Raw genomic sequence first — 18,429 nt, forward strand, 5'->3', positions numbered from 1 at the left:
AAATTTTGCCTAGTCATAAAGTTATGCAGCTGAAATATTGCACACACATAATTTTTTTTGTGAATCATGCCCCTTATGTTGGCTTTTATCCATGCCAGTCACATGGCAAATAATTATTACAAAGAAGTGAAGTCTTAGCTATGTGAATTCTCTCTAAAATGTTTATTTCTTTTCCCACAAGTCTGAAGTAATTAAGAAGGATGTGTTCCTATTTCCTTCAGTAGCCGTATGCGGCAGTAGATTATGTTGAGAAACTCCTCAATAACATGTTTAAAATTCCAGAAATGGCAATGTTTATAGAAACTATAAAAAGACCTAGACAAGACAATAAATACCCTCTCACCTAAGTGGCTTGAGCAATGAGGTGCCTTAAGGTTACGGACACCAGTTAAAATGGAAGTTTATTTTTGTTACTATCTAATCCAGTAGTTAATATATGACTAGAAGCTGATATGTCTTGTCGCAGATCTGATGAGCTTCTCTACTCAACATACTTTGGCTCTTGCTGTCACATTCCATGCAGATTGGATCCTCAGCCAACCTATGCCTTCATAAGTGAGGTGCTGTATTTGCTATTGTATACGTGGTTGTCATAATTTTTTTAACATTCTAAATATATTTCACTTTCAATTGACTGTATAGACACTATTTCTGATCTTATCCCTTGGTATAATCACAATTTGCACATATATTTGTTTGTTTTCTTCCTTTTTTCTGTTTTGTCTTCATGTGTCATTGACTGCTACATATTTAGGTCTATTACTACATGTTGTGTTTCAAATGTCTAATTTTTTTATTTAGTACATCTATACTGTATCTTTTACTGTGCGTAATATATGATTTACATGCTTGTATGAAATATTTCTAATTGTAATGTTGTAGCTCACTTTAAAAAATTGGGGCTCACTGTGCCACTGGAATCAAGCTATCCTGGCTGAAGAGGGGTGAAACCCAGAAACCGGTCCTTGGATGCTTGTTTTTGGTACATGGAGGACCAGGCTTGGCAGTTCGGGCTGGACTGTTCCCATGAGGCACAGGGTCAGACTGATTTGCATATGGCCAGGTCTAAATTGGGATGGCATTGTGAGCAAAAGAATGATGGATTTAACCCAGATCTCTTGACCGAGGGTGAATGTTCTGATTTGTTCTGCATTCCGTCCATCAATTGTGTGTCTTTTGCTTAAAAAAATTGGTGTTATCTGAAATCAAAATATATATGCGATCCCGTTAAACAGTGATGGCTGACAAGATATTGAATTTGTAGATTGTAGGAAAACAAGGTTCATGAAGGGCTCAATTGTAGGGCCTGAGTGCCTATTCATTGGTTGGTGCTAAGTTATTGTTGAGCAGCGAAGACCAGAAAATTTAAATATTGGAGTATAGGGGGCAGGACAGAGTTTTGAGTATTTCTAAAGGAATAGTGTGTTGATATTAATTGGTGTTCCAGTGGTATTATGTGTCTAAATTGTGGCCCTAGGAGTGGAAGTCAGTTTATGAAGCTAACTTGTAAGGGACACCATTTGTAACAAGCTCCAAGAGCAACATACATGGGGTAGGGCCATTACTGATACTTTAGAGATCCCCTCCATTGATTAAAAACATTCAGAGGATTGGGAAAGAGTGAGCTCTGTTCACTCACCTATTAAATTCATAATATTGCTATATAATGTGACTGCTCGTCATGATATTGCCTCAAGATGCAACATGACTGATCTAATTTAGTAAATGTTTGGGGATCTACATTTCAGAGTGATTGTTGTTTGCTATGGTCTGGAAAGAATGTGAAGTGTTTCTAATGGGTGAATGTATGTCTCTCATTTTGTGAAAAATAGGCACTAAAGGACTAAAAAAACCTGTTTTTTCTGAGCCCGATTCACAAAGCTAAACTTAGATTTAAGTGTCAGTGTATACTACTTTTTGCTTTTCATAAAGGTAAGTTTATACTTGTAATTTTACTACTAGTAATTTTACTAGTAGTAACTTTACTACGAGCACCTCTACTAGTTGTAACTTTATTATCAGTAAAGTTACTTGTAATAACTTACATTTGTGAATACCAAAAAGTTGTAAACTTCGACTTAGGTCAGGCAGAGCTGATGGGACAAATGGGGAAATGTAGAATGCAGTTCATTAGATAATAATAACTTGTAGTTACAATCACTTTATGCTTCTTTGCACTGCTTAAAAGCAGGGGGGGGACACCTCTGCCATAGCGAAGGGGCCACTGCTGCTAAAATCTAATATGAAACTGCTACAGGTTATGTAGAGAAATAAGATTCAACATGTTCCTGACCAGCCATCACCAAGAAGAGATTGAATTGGGTAGAACAGAGGTCTGAATATAAAAGAGGAATTGATGTTTTGAAAGTCAGAACCTCTTTGATTCAAGGCAAAGTAGTAAGGGCAGTGATTGAGTCTCGGTATAGTTCAGAGGAACCAAAAAATAAGCATACACCCACCAAATGTTTATTAAATCTTTTCACAACATCTGAGAGAGTGAGACAGCGAGTAAGAAAGAAAAAAGAGGGGAGTGACGGAAAGTGTGTGGTAAGAGTATTAGAGAAGGAGAGAGGAAAGAGTAACAGTAACAGTGGGAGGAGAATGACAGAGAAATGAAGCTAGAAAGAGATGAGAGATTGTGAGAGGGGGAGAGGAGAGAGTAAGTGAAAGCAGAGAGAGTGGGAGAGCCGGAAGAAACAGAGAGAGATGGGGGGAGTGGCAGAGAAAAGTAGAAAAGGAGGGGAATAACAGAGATAGAATAAGAGAGAATTGGAGAGAGAGAAGGAGAGAGAGAGCAAGAGAGTGTGTTTGTGGAATACTCACCAGTTTTTGGTGGGTTGCAGAGGTCTACGAAACAAATAAAGAAACCTTTACATTCTGTATAAATCTTTGTACATGTGCTGCTCTTCAAAGACAAAGGTCAAATTTCAGGCTATGTTTTCTGACAAATTGGTGCTTATTTTGTTACCATGAAGATTGGTAGATGTAGCGTTCTAGTGTTTCTCGGGTCTCGGCCGAGACTCGGAAACACCACCACACAATGTATCACCTTCTGGCCAGGCGTGGCCAGAAGGCTTTAAATAAACGGACGGTCGTCGCTCGTGGCTTCCGGTCCAACCATCCAGCTAACTGTGTGCGTGTGTCATTCTGTTGTCCGCATATCCCCAGGCCCACTTACCGGTTTGCCCAAGGTGTCCCCAGTTCACCTACACTGGCGACGAAGGTGGTGCGAGGCTGCGTGGTGGCCTGAACCCGGACGGCGGAGCGGGGATATCGCTGACGGACCCGGCGTGGTCCTGTCGCCGCGTGGTGCCTGCCGTTTTCTCTTCGGCGGAGCGGTGTCTGGCGGCGTGGTGTCCGGTAAGCAGCGTGAGCTGAGCTGCGTGGGGACCGGAGTGCACTGGGAGGCCGCAGGAGAGAGCAGAGTGATCCCGGCTGCCGCTGCACGAGGTGTGCGCATGCGCGGTGCCGCTGAGGCCGCGCTCTGGGAGGAAGCACGTGGGGAGGCCCCGGCTGTGACAAGAGGCAGTGCAGTGTTCGGGTGGCAGCGGTGTGGAGCGCCGCGGAGGGTGTACGGCGCTGTGTGACGGCGTGAAGTGCCAAGCAGACCCTGAACATAAAAATAAAAAAAAGACTGAAATCAACAAGCACTGGCTAGTGCAAATCGAAACTGCACAAGATACACAAATAAAAGGGGCAGTTTATTCACGCAAGCGGCGGTTAAAGGAGTAAAAGGGTCAGAAACTTGAAGTGGAGGCAAACAGGGAGGAACATTGGTAATTTGGACTGTGGTGGAGCATAACGCCCAGCAGGGCACAACATGTCTGACCAACCCGGTACAGCCAATGCGGGTGGAGCACAGCAAGCAGTTGCCCCTGCACAGGGAGTGGGGCCAGCAGGTCAGCAGGCGGTAGGGGCTGTGGTCCAGCAATCACCCCATGCCCAAATAAACCCCATTCCTCCATTCAGTGCGTTAATAGACCCCGGCACAGCAGCGATACGCTGGGGGGTGTGGCTAAGTCGCCTGAACAACTACTTCACAGCGACGAGGGAAAAGGACAATGAGGTTAAGAGATCTCTGTTATTACATTTTGGTGGAGATGAACTGTACAAGCTATTTTTACATTTACCTAATACGGGAGCAGCTACAGACTATGATGGTGCCGTCCAAGCACTAAATGTGCACTTTGATCCGCAGTTGAACCCCCATTTTGAAAGATTCAAATTCAGACAGTCAAGGCAAAGGGAAGGGGAATCTATGGATGCGTTCTATGCACGGCTGAGGGAGCTCATAAGCACATGCCCGGATGACGATCAGGATAAGGAGGTAACGGCGCAGCTCATACAGGGGTGCAGAAACAAACACCTAAGAACATTGATATTAAGGAAGCCACGCATAACACTGGACGAAATACTACTGCTAGCCCGGTCACACGAGCTATCGGACGTGCGAGCTGCAGCGATGGAGTCAGCCATCAATCCGTCAACCAGCTCGGAGGTAACAGTCAAGACCGAGAGGGTCGATGCAGTACGGATGTCTAACCGAGGGAGCAGAGGAAGATGGCCGACCAGGACACAGAGGCGAGCACAATGTGGTTCCTGTGGATATGAAGAGCACAGTCGAGACAGCTGCCCAGCACGTGGCAAAACGTGTGACAAGTGTGGAGGAAGTAACCACTTTGCTAGTGTGTGCAGAGGAGGGGCAAGAGGATCATCTCGAGGACGAAGACCGGAAGGAAAGAAATCAATAACTAAGGCGGTTCGGCAGCTGGCAGTAGAGGACACGAGAGACGATCACTCGATAAGAGGGAACAGAACACCAGCTCGTCACCCGACACGTCTGGATGACTCATCAACAGAAGATGAGGAGGAATGTTACTACGTCTCCTTTGTGAATGAGCTCAAACGGCGTCGTCGGCCCCAACCAAAGTGCCAGATCAAGATTGATGGGTCGGCTGTGACAGGAGTTATAGACACCGGAGCAACGATAAATGTAATGGGCATCCAACATTACAATGCATTGAGACCAAAACCCCAGCTAGTACCGTCAAAAGCACGAATCCTCACCTATGGAAGCACGACGCCACTACCAGTAAAAGGGAAGATGACAGTGCAAATCAGAGCAGAGGATCAGGAACTAACGACGACATTTCATGTGATTGACAGAGAAGCAGACCTGTTAGTCGGCAGTCACACGGCAGAAGACCTCAAGTTAATTGTCTTTGCGAACGCAGTCAAAGAACTACATACGGAAGAAATCCTGCAGTTATTCCCGTCACTGTTCCAAGGATTAGGGACCATCAAGAGGCCCCCAGTCAAACTGCATATTGACAAGGCGATCCAACCAATTGCATTAAGGCACAGAAGGATACCGTTTCATCTTCGGGCGGCAGTGGAGAAAGAGTTAGCCAAGCTAGAGGAACAAGGGGTAATTGAAAAAGTGTCGGGACCAACGCCATGGGTGTCACCGATGGTGATTGCCGAGAAACCGAAACAACCAGGGCAGATTCGGATATGTATAGACATGAGGATGCCGAACAAAGCAATTAAAAGAGAGAGACATCTTACCCCTACAGTAGATGACATATTGACTGACTTGAATGGAGCGCAATGGTTCTCCAAATTAGATCTCAATGCGGGGTATCATCAGTTGAAGTTGGCGGAAGAAAGCCGATACATCACAACGTTTTCCACACATCTGGGCCTGAGAAGGTATAAGAGGCTCAATTTTGGAATCACGTCAGCCGCTGAAATATTTCAGAACACTATCAGAGAAATTCTATCAGGACTCAGCGGAGTACTAAATGTCAGCGATGACATACTCATCCATGCCAAGACCAGCGAGGAACATCATCGAAGATTAAAGGCGACACTGAGAAGACTGGCGGAGTTTGGCGTCACGCTGCATAAAGAGAAATGTCAGTTTTTCAAGCAGTCGATAGAATTCTTTGGGTACGTGTTCGGAACGGAAGGAGTGAGAGTTGATCCCCGGAAGTCGACTGCCATTAAAAATGCTCCAGCACCGACAACTGCGTCGGAAGTGAGAAGCTTCATGGGGATGGCGCAATACTGCGCCAGGTTTATACCACAACTTGCTACTATAGCTGAACCACTGCGAAACCTGACGAAAAAGGAGAACCCGTGGAAGTGGTCACGGACAGAAGAGGATGCATTCAACAAGATCAAGGCAGCGCTGCAGGACAGCACGACGATGGCATACTTTGACACAGCACGTCAAACGGAAATACTGGTGGATGCCAGCCCAGTAGGACTAGGGGCGTTATTGACACAAGAAGCAGAACCTGGAGTATGGGTGCCATTGGCGTTTGCAAGCAAAGCCCTCACAGCTACAGAGGCCAGATACTCACAGATCGAGAGAGAAGCGTTAGCTGTGAAGTGGGCGTGTAATCATTTTCACTTGTACATCACGGGACAGCCATTCAGAATGATCACTGATCATCAGCCCCTAGTACCGCTGTTCAAAGGTACGGCTCCACATCCCCCGCCAAGAATCGAGAGATGGGCAATTCAGGTTCAACACTATCAAATGGATTTGATTTATAGACCCGGAGCCAAGAATCCGGCAGACTTTTTGTCAAGACATCCCCAGATCGAAAGTAGTGAGAAAGTGGATCAGGAAACAAAGACAGAAGATTATGTAGACATGGTAGCCCAGCTTTCGTGCCCCCAAGCCCTAGCACCTGAAGAAATTGTGGGTCAGTATGGCGAAGATGCGGTCATCACGAGAGTCCATGCCGCTATGGACACTGGGTCGTGGGAAAATTTCCTGAGGAACGTGAGTAACTGGGACGAAACGGATCGGAATCGGCTGTCCCAATTCTGGAGGATACACAATGAGCTAAGCAGAGCGAGTAATGGTCTAATACTGAGAGGAATGAGAGTAGTGATTCCCCGCACTCTTCAAGATAGAGCGACAAGATTAGCTCATGAAGGACATCAAGGTACGAAACGGATGAAGGCTAGAATGCGCGAGAAGGTGTGGTTTCCTTACATGGAAGACAAAGTGGATGACCTGGTAAAGAACTGTCAAGCCTGTCAACTAACCAGTCTTCAAGAAGTGCCGGCACCCATCATAACGGAGGAACCGCCCCCAGCACCCTGGACTTGGGTCAGTCTAGATTTTGGGAGCTTCCCGGATGGGAGAGTGACAGTAGTATTGGTTGACAGTTTACACTAAATACCCAGTGGTAGAAGTTGCTCAATCCACAAGTTTCACGAACATACAACCGATACTTAGTAAGGTATTTGCGATGTTTGGTATCCCGCAGGTATTGAAAACAGATAATGGACCCCCATTTCAAGGACATGAGTTCAGAGAATTTCTGCAAGGTCTAGGGATAACACATAGGAGAATCACACCCCAATGGCCTCAAGCCAACGGGGAGGCAGAGCGCTTCATGAGGACTGTGAATAAGACTCTGAGAATTGCGCTTGTAGAGGGGACTGATCCCGAAGCAGCATTGCAACTATTCCTGAGGGAATACCGGAGCACCCCACATGGTACCACCCAGAGGTCCCCGTGGGCACTAATGTTTGTAGGGCACAGACATGATTTGTTGCCAACAGCGGAGAACTGGAAGCAAGCGCCATACTCGCCAGAGTTGACTCACAATAGGAGGAGGATTACGAATGAGAAGGCAAGCAACAAGAGGAGGGCGCGGGATAGAACCTTGGCGCCAGGTGATGAAGTGCTAGTGAGAACGCGTCGCCCAGGAGGAAAGTTTAGGACTCCATATGAAGTGGAGCCATGGACAGTCAAAGCTACGAAAGGTACAGCCGTGACTGCACAGAAGAATGGTGAAGAAATCACCAGGAATGTGTCTTGGTTTAAACGAATTCCCTCCAGTGACAGTAATGAAGGAAATGATGACCCTGCGACTGAGTTGAACAACCAATCAGACGACGGCCAGAAATCTTGTGATGGGGAGGATAATACCACCAGTCCACCATCCCCAGATACGAGAGCGCCCAGTCCTAAGGTCACCCGCGGACGAAGCTACCACCATCTCAGACCAAACCCCAGACCGAATCGGATGCTGGCGGACTTTGTGTGTTGACTCTGCAATGCTGAAGAAAAGAACATTCAGTTGAAATCTGACTTGGTCAGGGATGTAGCGTTCTAGTGTTTCTCGGGTCTCGGCCGAGACCCGGAAACACCACCACACAATGTATCACCTTCTGGCCAGGCGTGGCCAGAAGGCTTTAAATAAACGGACGGTCGTCGCTCGTGGCTTCCGGTCCAACCATCCAGCTAACTGTGTGCGTGTGTCATTCTGTTGTCCGCATATCCCCAGGCCCACTTACCGGTTTGCCCAAGGTGTCCCCAGTTCCCCTACAGTATTTACAAACTCCTGTTAATTTGCAGTGAGAAAAAAAGAAAAGTGAATTACGTGACAATCTTGCTGGAGTAGAGGGGGTGTGAATGATGAGAGTGTAGGATATAATGTTTGTGTAACACACCAAAATGTAAATACCTTTAAATAGCAATGTACACATTCAGCACTTAAATAAGCAAAACTCAAGCACTTTTTGTAAGTTCGAAGTGTGATAGAAACAAAGATCTTGATAGGATCAAAACAATTTAGGACACTTTAGTTTGTGATACACACTTGATAAATATTCTCTGAAACCCGATTTCCACACAAATTATTCGTATGCAGTATAGTTTTAGCAGCAAAACGGTGTCTGTGCGAATTTAGTGGCCATTTCAATGGAAAATGTATTTTTTGTAAATGACAGTGCGCTACCAAGTGATGTTTTAGATACATTAAAGAATCGCCTGCCACATGTCCATTAAAGCTAGGTGGTTTGTGAAAGATTGTTGTTCTAAAAATTGGGCTGTGGTTCAAACAAATTTGGGAAGCACTGCTCTAAAAGGTTGCAGCTTTCCTTGTAATTTGCTAAAATGTTAATATTTTACTAGTTGCCTATATGAGCACATGTACACTCACAGACACAACAAATACACTATTTCTTTTTCTCTGTCACTGTTGAGTGCGGGAGGGCCATGAATTATGAGAAATGGAGACTCAAGTGTGTCATGATGCCCTCAACTCCCCTACATGTGGTAATAAACAGTATATTACTCCCAGACACAACAATGTGTAGCATGTCCTTGACATCCAGCCCCCATACCCTTGACCACTTGCCACCCATAGACGCCCACACCTTACAGGCCCTACTGGCTAGGGTAAAATCTGGTTCCCCCAGGGACTGCTGTCCCCCACATATATTAAAGGACACCTTCCTGGCCCCTTCGCCCCCTGAACTGACCCTCCTCAACCAATCCTTGCTCCAGGGCAGGGCCCCATAGCCTTTAAGGAGGCAGTTATTGTCCCCCTCCTGAAGAAACCGGGGGCTGACCCATCAGATCCCTTAAACAACCGACCCATCTCCCTTCTCCCCTACCTAGCTAAAGTTCTAGAGGCCCACGTTCCCACCCATCTTTCTTCCTTCATAGAACAGTCCAATTACCTTGACTCCCACCAAGCTGGGTTCCGCCCCGCCCATTCCACTGAAACGGTCATCACCGGAGTCATGGATGCCCTCCGAGGAAATGCAGACAAAGGAATTCCACAGGCCCTGGTCCTCTTAGACCTCTCGGCCGCGTTTGACACGGTCGATCACACCATCTTGATGGATCGTGTCAAATAGGCCGGTATCCATGATTCAGCCTACAGCTGGATTAAGTCCTTCCTCAGTGACCGCACTCAAGCGGTCCGCCTAGCCCCTTTCACCGCTCCTAGACTCCCTACATCCTGTGGCGTTCCCCAGGGATCCTCACTGTCCCCCTTATTGTTTAATTTATATTTGTCCACCCTGATTCACTCTCTGAAGGAATTTAAGGCCATCACCTTCAATTACGCCGATGACCTACAACTAACTTTCACAATAGACAACTCTGTGCAATCCATCCACGAGTTCCAGAGCACTCTGCTTCACATCCGCCACTGGATGGACCTAAACCATCTGAAGTTGAGCCCCGGGAAAACCGAGCTAGTCCTAAATGGCAAGAGCCAAGTACTCTGGGGCCCGCACTATTGGCCTCCAGAACTTGGTCCCCCCCCCCATACCCACTTCCTCGGCAAAAAGTTTAGGAGTGATCATTGACAACAATCTCTCTTTAAAAGCCCAAGTAGGCGCGGTCGTGTCCTCCTATTTTTTCAGCTCCGCAAAATCAGGAAGATCAGTCGGATGCTTACTCATTCGGCCTTGATCCAGGTGGTGATGGCCTTGGCAGTATCGCACCTGGACTATGCCAACTCTATCTATTTAGGCCTCCCACTCTTCCTTGGCAAACGCTTTTAAATGGTCCAAAATCAGGCGGCCAGACTGATCCATCAACAGCCACGTTGGAAATCAGCCAGACCCTTGTTAAAAAAACTCCAATGGCTCCCAATCCCCCAACGAGCGGCTTTTAAGACGGCCTGCATTATCTTCAAGTCCCTCCACGGCCGCAGTCCCCAGTTCATCAATAACCTTTTACCCAGGTACATCCCCTCTCGCAACCTCTGTTCCGCCAAACTCCATCTTCTGGCCACACCGTCCTTCAGGCTACATCGCCAGGGCGGACGCCGGTTTGCGACTCTCGCCCCCAGACTTTAGAACTCCCTTCCTTTGGAGTTACGGTCTTGTAACAACCTCCTAAATTTCAGAAAGCTGCTCAAAACGTGGCTATTCACACAGGCCCCTGTATAATCCGTGTTGGCCCCGTACCTGCTAGATTTAGCACCATGAAACCTCTGGGTGTACGTGCGCTCTATAAGATTTTAATAACATAACATAACATGTTATGTCATTTTGTTTTTTTCAAGAGTTACACTGCTAAAGAAAGGTACTGGATCACTATGGGTTACATCCCTGCAATTAAATATTGGCTCTTCCAATGTTTTTTTCATACTTTCCAGCATCAAAGCAGATGCTGAACATCTTGAACAAAATAATCAAAAGTGGAATAACTAAATAAGCATGATGAAGCTAGGGCTATTCAAGTGTTAAGCATGTATGCATGCAACTACAAAATGATGCAGACCAGAGGCTGCATCATCATATTTTTTTCTTTTTTCTTTAAATGTTTTTGGGGTCCAGGCTTTGGGTCGGGGAGAGTAGCAGCGTGAAGTGGGTGAGAAAGCAACATGGAGGAGATTAGGGGGTCTCAGAAGTATATGGGCAAGAGAGGGCAAAATGGGTGGAGATAGAAGCACACGTCTGCATAAGCGAGAGTGGGAGCTACAAGCACACAAGTGAAGAAGAGCAACACAGGGGCTTAGAAGCTCATGGTTGAGCATTGGGTGGGAGACAGACGCACACCGGTAAGAGAGAGCGATGAGGAGTGGGGGGAGATGCACTAGGGAGAAAGCTGGCAAACACATGTGCTGTCATGGAATGCTTTGATAAAGGAACTCCAACCAGCACAGGCAGTAGCCCAACATTGAAGGTTGCTATGGACTAGCTGTCCAGTCTTGCTTCTACCTAGATTGAAGATTATTTCAGACCATACCAGCTTTTCTGTGCAGCGCTTCCACCTGGGACCTTTTACTCTTCCCGCAAACCACAATCCATTTGTGGAGCAGCACATGCACACAGCAGTAATGGACAAGCAAAATGTCCAACTGAAGATCTAGAACGCTAACTGACAACACTAAGGCCCCCATTAGGATGGCGGGCGGACTTTGCCCCCCGCCATCCCTGTTGAAAACGGACCACCCGTGACCTGAGCGGCGGTCCAGCCATGCCTAATATGATGCGCCCACCACACTGGCGGGCGCATCATGCATTTTTAACATTGTTAACAATGTCAAAAATGCATGGTATGCATTTGCATACACAAAGCGGCAGGCACCGTGCAGGGGGGGTACCACAGGTACCCCCCAGGTGCACCCCCACCTCGCCTTCACCATGGGGGCCCGCAGGGGGCCCCCCAAATTAAAGACCGCATGCCTTTCCGTGGCGGCATTGCCACCACGGTAAGGCATCTGAAAAAGGCCATCATAATATGGCTGGCGGTGTCTGATAGACACCGCCAGCCATATGAACCCTTTTCCGCCCCGGCCGCAAGGCGACTGGGGCGGAAAAGCGGCGGATGATGTTTCCGTCCGCCGCGGTCCCCCCGCCATTGTAATATGGCGGGGGAGAAATAGGTGGCGGGCGGTCATGGATGTCGGGCGGATCGCCACCACCTGCATAGCAGTGGCGATTTGCCCGACATCCTAATGGGCCCCTAAATGAGCCATTGTGATTCCTGTGCCAACATGCAGCTCAAGAAAGTAGTTATTATTTTCACCAGCGGAGCAGAGGAATTTATTATTAATTCCGCGTTACAAGAGCAGCACAGAATTAATAAATGTGCCCATTTCCACTGGCAAATTGTAACTATGGCTCAAAACACAAGCAGTTAAGTACAATTGAGGAAAAAGGCAGGATTATCTGAAGGTATCACACAGAACAATGGGACTATGAATTTGGTTGGGATGCGGAAAGACTTATCATGTTTTCACCACTATACCATGTGCATGGTGACAGCACTCTTTTCAAAGTACCAGTCAATACACCTTGCATTGAATGTCTACAGACTTTGGAAATTGTTCTGCTATCAATACTGACCTGTTAGAAAAGGAGGCTGATTTGTCAAAGGGTGATAGTACATATTTGCCAGGATTCTTTTGAGACAGCCATTTCACCAATCAGAGAAGGAATAAAGCACTGCCCAAATAACAAATATGATTTTAATATTCCCACATTCTCTAAACTGTGTAAAATAATGAGATCAGACCTAACGCAGGCTTCTGAACCTTGCACCTTTATGCAATCACATAAAACTGGAGGAAACAAAAGGAAGAAGAAACAATAGTGAAGTGGCACCCTAAACAACAAAACACAAGCAGAATAATCTTAGACCAGTCTTCATGCTACTACCTTTATAAAAAATGTACATTCTGTTGATCTCCTCCAGAGGAAATAGAAAGGACTCATTTTTTCTCACTTTCCTTACTTTAAATGGGGTTTTTGTTGTGGCTGTGTAGGTCTTTATCAGTGTTTATATGTTTACACTGACGCGGGTGGTTTCTCGTTTGGTGGGATTTTATCAGTTATTATAGGTGTAAACCTAAAACAGGATAGCCTACCCAAGCAGCTGCTGGTCCATGCATGCACTGCGGATGCAGAAGTGCACAAGACCTGCTGCTGCCTCCCACCAGCTCCCGGAAGCAGAGAGATCAGCAGTAATTAACCCATCTTTGTGCACACTCTCATTAAGTAGCAAACCTTTACTCAGTTGCTCAAGGGACAGTCTGTGGCTGCACTTGGTAACTCAGTGATGATGGCCAGTTAGGTCATTAGTTAAGACCTTCACCTGCAGCTGGTATTTACTTAGCACATAACTCAGTCCCACTGAAGGGCAACACGCCTTAAGCTGTTGTTTACTAACCAAAAACGGCATACTTGTAATCTGACCTGATGTTGATTGCACAGCTAATTGTGAGTAGCATAACCATGCCAGCATCTGGGTACACCCAAGAGGGGGGTGGTGGTTTTCTTGTTGTTGTTCTGGTTGTTGCTGACGACATGCATTGGGCTTTTAACACAATTTGAGTGTCTGGTAGCACTCTTCTTTCTCAAAGGCATCTGGGAGAAAAAACCTGAAATGAAAAAGTTAAAAGACAGGACAGGGAGAGGCTGATCAATAAGTTAAAGCTCTTAGGCCACAAAAGGAACAGCCTGATGCGATCTTGATTTATTGAACTGGCTTGAGTAAAGTTTGAGTTGGGATTCTTTAGGGAATGGGGAAACAAGCATTGGCATCTTTCAGTCAGCAGCGCTGCTGCAGTGTAGCATGGCTGAAAGTTAGACAGAGCAAGCACTTGCAATGCAATCGGTCTCGCATTCATTCGAGTTTGAGCTAATGGCATTGTAAATGACAATGCCTTTTATTTATGTTTTGTGTTTTAACACATAAATAAAAGGCATCGTCATTTACAATACTAATAGCTTGAACTCTTACAAATGCGAGACCTATTGCCCTGCATTAATGGCCTTCTCAACAGCTTGTTAGATTGCAAATATCAGAGGAAGGAACCTGCCTGCCACATCTTCAAAGTAGTGATAAATAGTGCAGTGATGAAGATGTGTAAGTGTTGTAATTTACACAGACACAAAGTGTGAAGTGAGTTACATATGATCTGAGCTATAAACACTAACAAAGCGCTCCAACACATTTCACAATGTGATTACACTGTTGTGGCTCAGGAGGAAGAGTGGGAGCGGGGGGGGGCTATTTCCTGCCCTCTCCATGATTTGAGTGTGCAGTTTGGCATTGCGTAATGTCATTGCTATCTTTGGCTTAATAAAAAACACTCCAGCTGTAGTAGGGCCCTGGCTTCATCTCCTGATGCAGGGCGGGCTGTGCTTTATGGCAGGCATGGAGGCAGAGAGGGATTGTCTCAGCTGCAGCGCCGGCCTTGTGCAGCATCCCTGCTATTACTAGTGAGGGAGAGATGCTGAGGTGGTTGTATTGGTGGTAGTGGTATTGGTGGTGGTGGTAAGGGCGCGGTGGTATTGACAGTAGTGGCATTGGTGGTGGTGGTATTGGTGGTATTGGTATTGGTGGTGGTATTGGTATTAGTGGTGGTGGTACTGGTATTGGCTGGGGGTATTGGTGGTGCTGTTATTGGTGGTGGTATTGGTGATGGTGGTGGTATTGGTGGTAGTGGTATTAGTGGTGGTGGTGATGGTATTGGCGGAGGTGGTGGTTCTGGTATCGTTGGTTGTGGGATTATTGGTGGTATTGGAAGTTATGGATTGGTGGTGGTATTGGTGGTATTGGTGGTATTATTGGTGGTATTGGTGGTGTTACTGGTGGTGGTATTGGTGGTGGTACTGGTGGTGGTGGTATTGGTGGTTGCGGTATTGGTGGCGGGATGGTATTGGTGGTGGTGGTAAAGGTAGTTGTGGTGGTGGTGGTGGTGGTATTGGTGCTGGTGGTATTGGTGCTGGTGGAATTGTTGGTATTGGTGGTGACGGTGGTATTGGTGCTGGTGGTATTTGTGGTGATAATATTGGTGGTTGTGGTGATATTGGTGGTGGCGGTATTGGTAGTGGTTTCGGTGGTGGTATTGCTGATGGTATTTGTATTGTTGGTGGTGGTATTGGTGGTACTGGTGGTGGTATTGGTATTGGCAGTGGTATTGTTGGTGGTGGTATCGGTGCTGCTGGTATTGGATTGCTAGTGCTATTGTTGGCGATGGTATTGGTGGTGGTGTTATGGGTGGTGGTGGTATTAGTGGTGCTGGTAAAGGTGGTGGTATTGGCGATGGTATTAGTGGTGGTACTGTTGATGGCGATGATGTTGGTATTGGTGATGGTGGTGGTATTGGTGGTGGTGGTGGTATTGGTGGTGGTAAAGGTGGTGGTGGTGGTGGTATTGGTGATGGTATTGGCGGTGGTGGTATTGGTGGTGGTTTTATTGGTGGTGGTATTGTTGGTGGTGATGGTGTTGGTATTGGTGGTGGTGGTGGTATTGGTGGTGGTGGTATTGGTGGTGCTGTTATTGGTGGTGGGGTATTGGTGGTTGTGGTGGTATTGGCAGTGGTGGTGGTATTGGTGTCAGTATTGGTATTGGTTCTGATGGTATTGGTATTGGTGGTGGTGGTACTGGTATTGATGGTGCTGTTATTAGTGGTAGGATATTGGTGTGGTGGTGGTGGTATTGGCGGTGGTGGTGGTATTGGTGGTGGTATTGGCGGTGGTGATATTGGTGATGGTGGTGGTATTGGTGGTTGCAGTATTCGTAATGGTATTGGTGGTGGTGGTGGTATTGGTCGTGGTGGTATCAGTGGTGGTGGTTGTATTGGTGTTATTGGTGGGGTGGTATTGGTATTGTTGGTGGTGGTATTGGTATTGGCAGTGGTATTGGTGGTGGTGGTATCAGTGGTGGTGGTATTGTATTGCTGGTACCATTGGTGGTGATGGTGGTATTGAGGGTGGTGTTGGTGGTGGTGGTATTATTGGTGGTGGTAAAGGTGGTGGTATTGGCGATGGTGGTGGTGGTATTGGTGGTGGTATTGGTGGTGGTGATGGTGTTGGTATTGGTGGTGGTTGTGGTGTTGATGGTGGTGGTGATATTGGTGGTGGTGGTGGGATTGGTGATGGTACTGGTGGTGGTGGTATTGATAGTGGTATTGTTGGTGGTGATGGTGTTGGTATTAGTGGTGGTGGTGGTGGTGGTATTGGTGGTGGTATTGTTGGTGGTGATGGTGTTGGTATTGGTGGTGGTTGTGGTGTTGGTGGTGGTGATATTGGTGGTGGTGATAAAGGTAGTGGTGGTGGTGGTATTGGTGATGGTATTGGTGGTGGTGGTATTGGTGGTATTGTTGGTGTTGATGGTCAGTGCTTAGCACCGGTACGCACTTCTCAGGGCCCGGTCCTCACGTGATATTGAATTAATTAAGTTCACGCGGGTCTCGCCGGTGAACAGCTGATAATTGCATGTGGCTGTCACTGTGTGCTAAAATATTTCAAATTGGACACTGTTTAAATGTCCGAGTTCTTTATTTTTAATGAACATGGTACTTGAAAAGCCTAGCCCACGCCATGAAATGCTGCGAACAGCGTATAGTCCATGTTTTTTAAACCATGCATTCTGAGCCCAATCAAGAGATCGTCCAGGTCTGCCGAGACAAAAGCGTTTTTCTGGAACTTTCTTTCCCCTCAACTGCTGGCTCAGGACAGGTGCTGGGTCTATGCAATGCAAAAGCGGGCATTAAGAGTGCGCAGGAAGTATCCGATCGATAGCTGTTGGTGGGGCTTAAGGTTGTCCTGCGCCGTGCCACTTCCGGAAAGATGACAGTGTGGCCACTGCCTATCCAGCTGCATGGTGGGGGCACTAACGCCAATGATCACTAAGGGGGCCGCCTGGTAGTCGGGCTGGAACAGCAGCACTGCTGAAGCTGCTGTGGAGGCAGCCTGCAGAACCGTGCCCAGACCTGGCTCTGCCATTGCTGAACCAAGAGAGACATGACCCAGCACAGGCCACCGGCGCAACGTGTAGAACTCGTGAATTGGGCAGATAATCACCCCTCAGATGGAGGCAAGTCTGTCCTCATTTTGTGTTCACCCGTGACCCCGCCGACCCCAGCCAGTTCGGGCTGGACTGTTCCCATGAGGCATAGGGCAGACTGATTTGCATATGGCCATGTCTGAACTGGGGTGGCAGAGTGGGCTAAAGAACGGTGATGGATTAAGCCAAGATCTGTTGACTGGGTGTGAGTGTTTGATTGGTTCAGATGCTCCGTCTATCACCACCCCCTTTTGTACCGCTTTGTTCGCCATAAGTTGGCAGGGTATGCTCAAACGTGAGTCCCTAGCTCATTTTGCCACTGGATTCAAGCAAGCCTGGCTGAAGACGGCTGTAATTCCAGAAACCGGTCCTTGGAAGCTTGAATCCGGTCCAGGGAAGGCATGGCTTGGCAGTTCGGGATGGACTGTTCCCATGAGGCGCAGGGTCAGACTGATTTGCATATGGCCATGTCTGAACTGGGGTGGCAGAGTGGGCTAAAGAACGGTGATGGATTAAACCCAGATCTGTTGACTGGGTGTGAGTGTTTGATCGGTTCGGATGCCCCGTCCATCACCACCCCCTTTTGTACTGCTAATCTGAAAAATAGCAGACTTTAAAATGCAGTCTTAGCGACATTTATCCTATTATTTTGCTCTGGAACGCCCCCTATGCATCTCATTAGAGATGCAAAGGGAAGCGTAAAGAAAAAGGGTGCTAACATGCGATTTTGCATGTTTTTTTTTTTTTTTGTAAAACAATTTTTATTGCAGAGTTAAACACTTCATATATCAATCCACTTACAATCACATTGCTCAGAGTCTATTCAATCTCGTCCCCAGCCGTAGTTTTGTACACAGCCATTGAGCCCATATCCCGGGGGCTGGGCAGAGGTACTCGTGGTCCTGTTATACTCCCAAGTGTGCTGGCTCGTGTAGGCAGTGATTGGTTCTTCCCCCCTCTGCTTTATATCTTTTTCTTAACCCCCCCCCCCACCCCTACCATTGGTCGTCTAAATATGGCAGTACCCCTGCTGTTAATATGACCTCCCTCCCCCCCCCATGTGTCTACGCCTATGCCTGGTGCTAGAACATGTAGTCGTGGTGTTGTACGAAGGAGTCCTATGTACTTCCCTGTGTGTGTGTGTCTGGTGCCAGTGCTGGGTCAACTGTAGGTGCCAGTGGGGTTAATGGGTCCTCAATCTCTTCTCCCTCTAGTTCCTCCATTGTGCTGTCCCTCAGAGCCTGAACCAACATTTACCTCGCCATCGCAGCATCCTGCGCTTTCTCATCCGACCTTCGGCGAGCGAGTTGGTATCTAATCGTGCTCTCCGCCGTTGCCCACTTCAAGAATTCGTT

General features: G+C 47.1%; 1 protein-coding gene across 1 annotated transcript in view; it reads left to right on the forward strand.

Annotated features, from left to right (window-relative positions):
- Positions 1-489: 489 nt before the first annotated feature.
- Positions 490-18,429, forward strand: part of LOC144798256 (monocarboxylate transporter 13-like) — a 220,835-nt gene continuing 202,895 nt past the window's right edge. Inside the window, exon 1 of the mRNA XM_078669015.1 lies at positions 490-560. The gene's annotated coding sequence lies outside the window, so the exon portion shown is untranslated. The remainder of the gene's footprint in view (positions 561-18,429) is intronic.

The sequence above is a fragment of the Lissotriton helveticus genome, chromosome 12 (genome assembly GCF_964261635.1).
Source record: "Lissotriton helveticus chromosome 12, aLisHel1.1, whole genome shotgun sequence".
NCBI classification, from domain to species: Eukaryota; Metazoa; Chordata; class Amphibia; order Caudata; family Salamandridae; genus Lissotriton; species Lissotriton helveticus.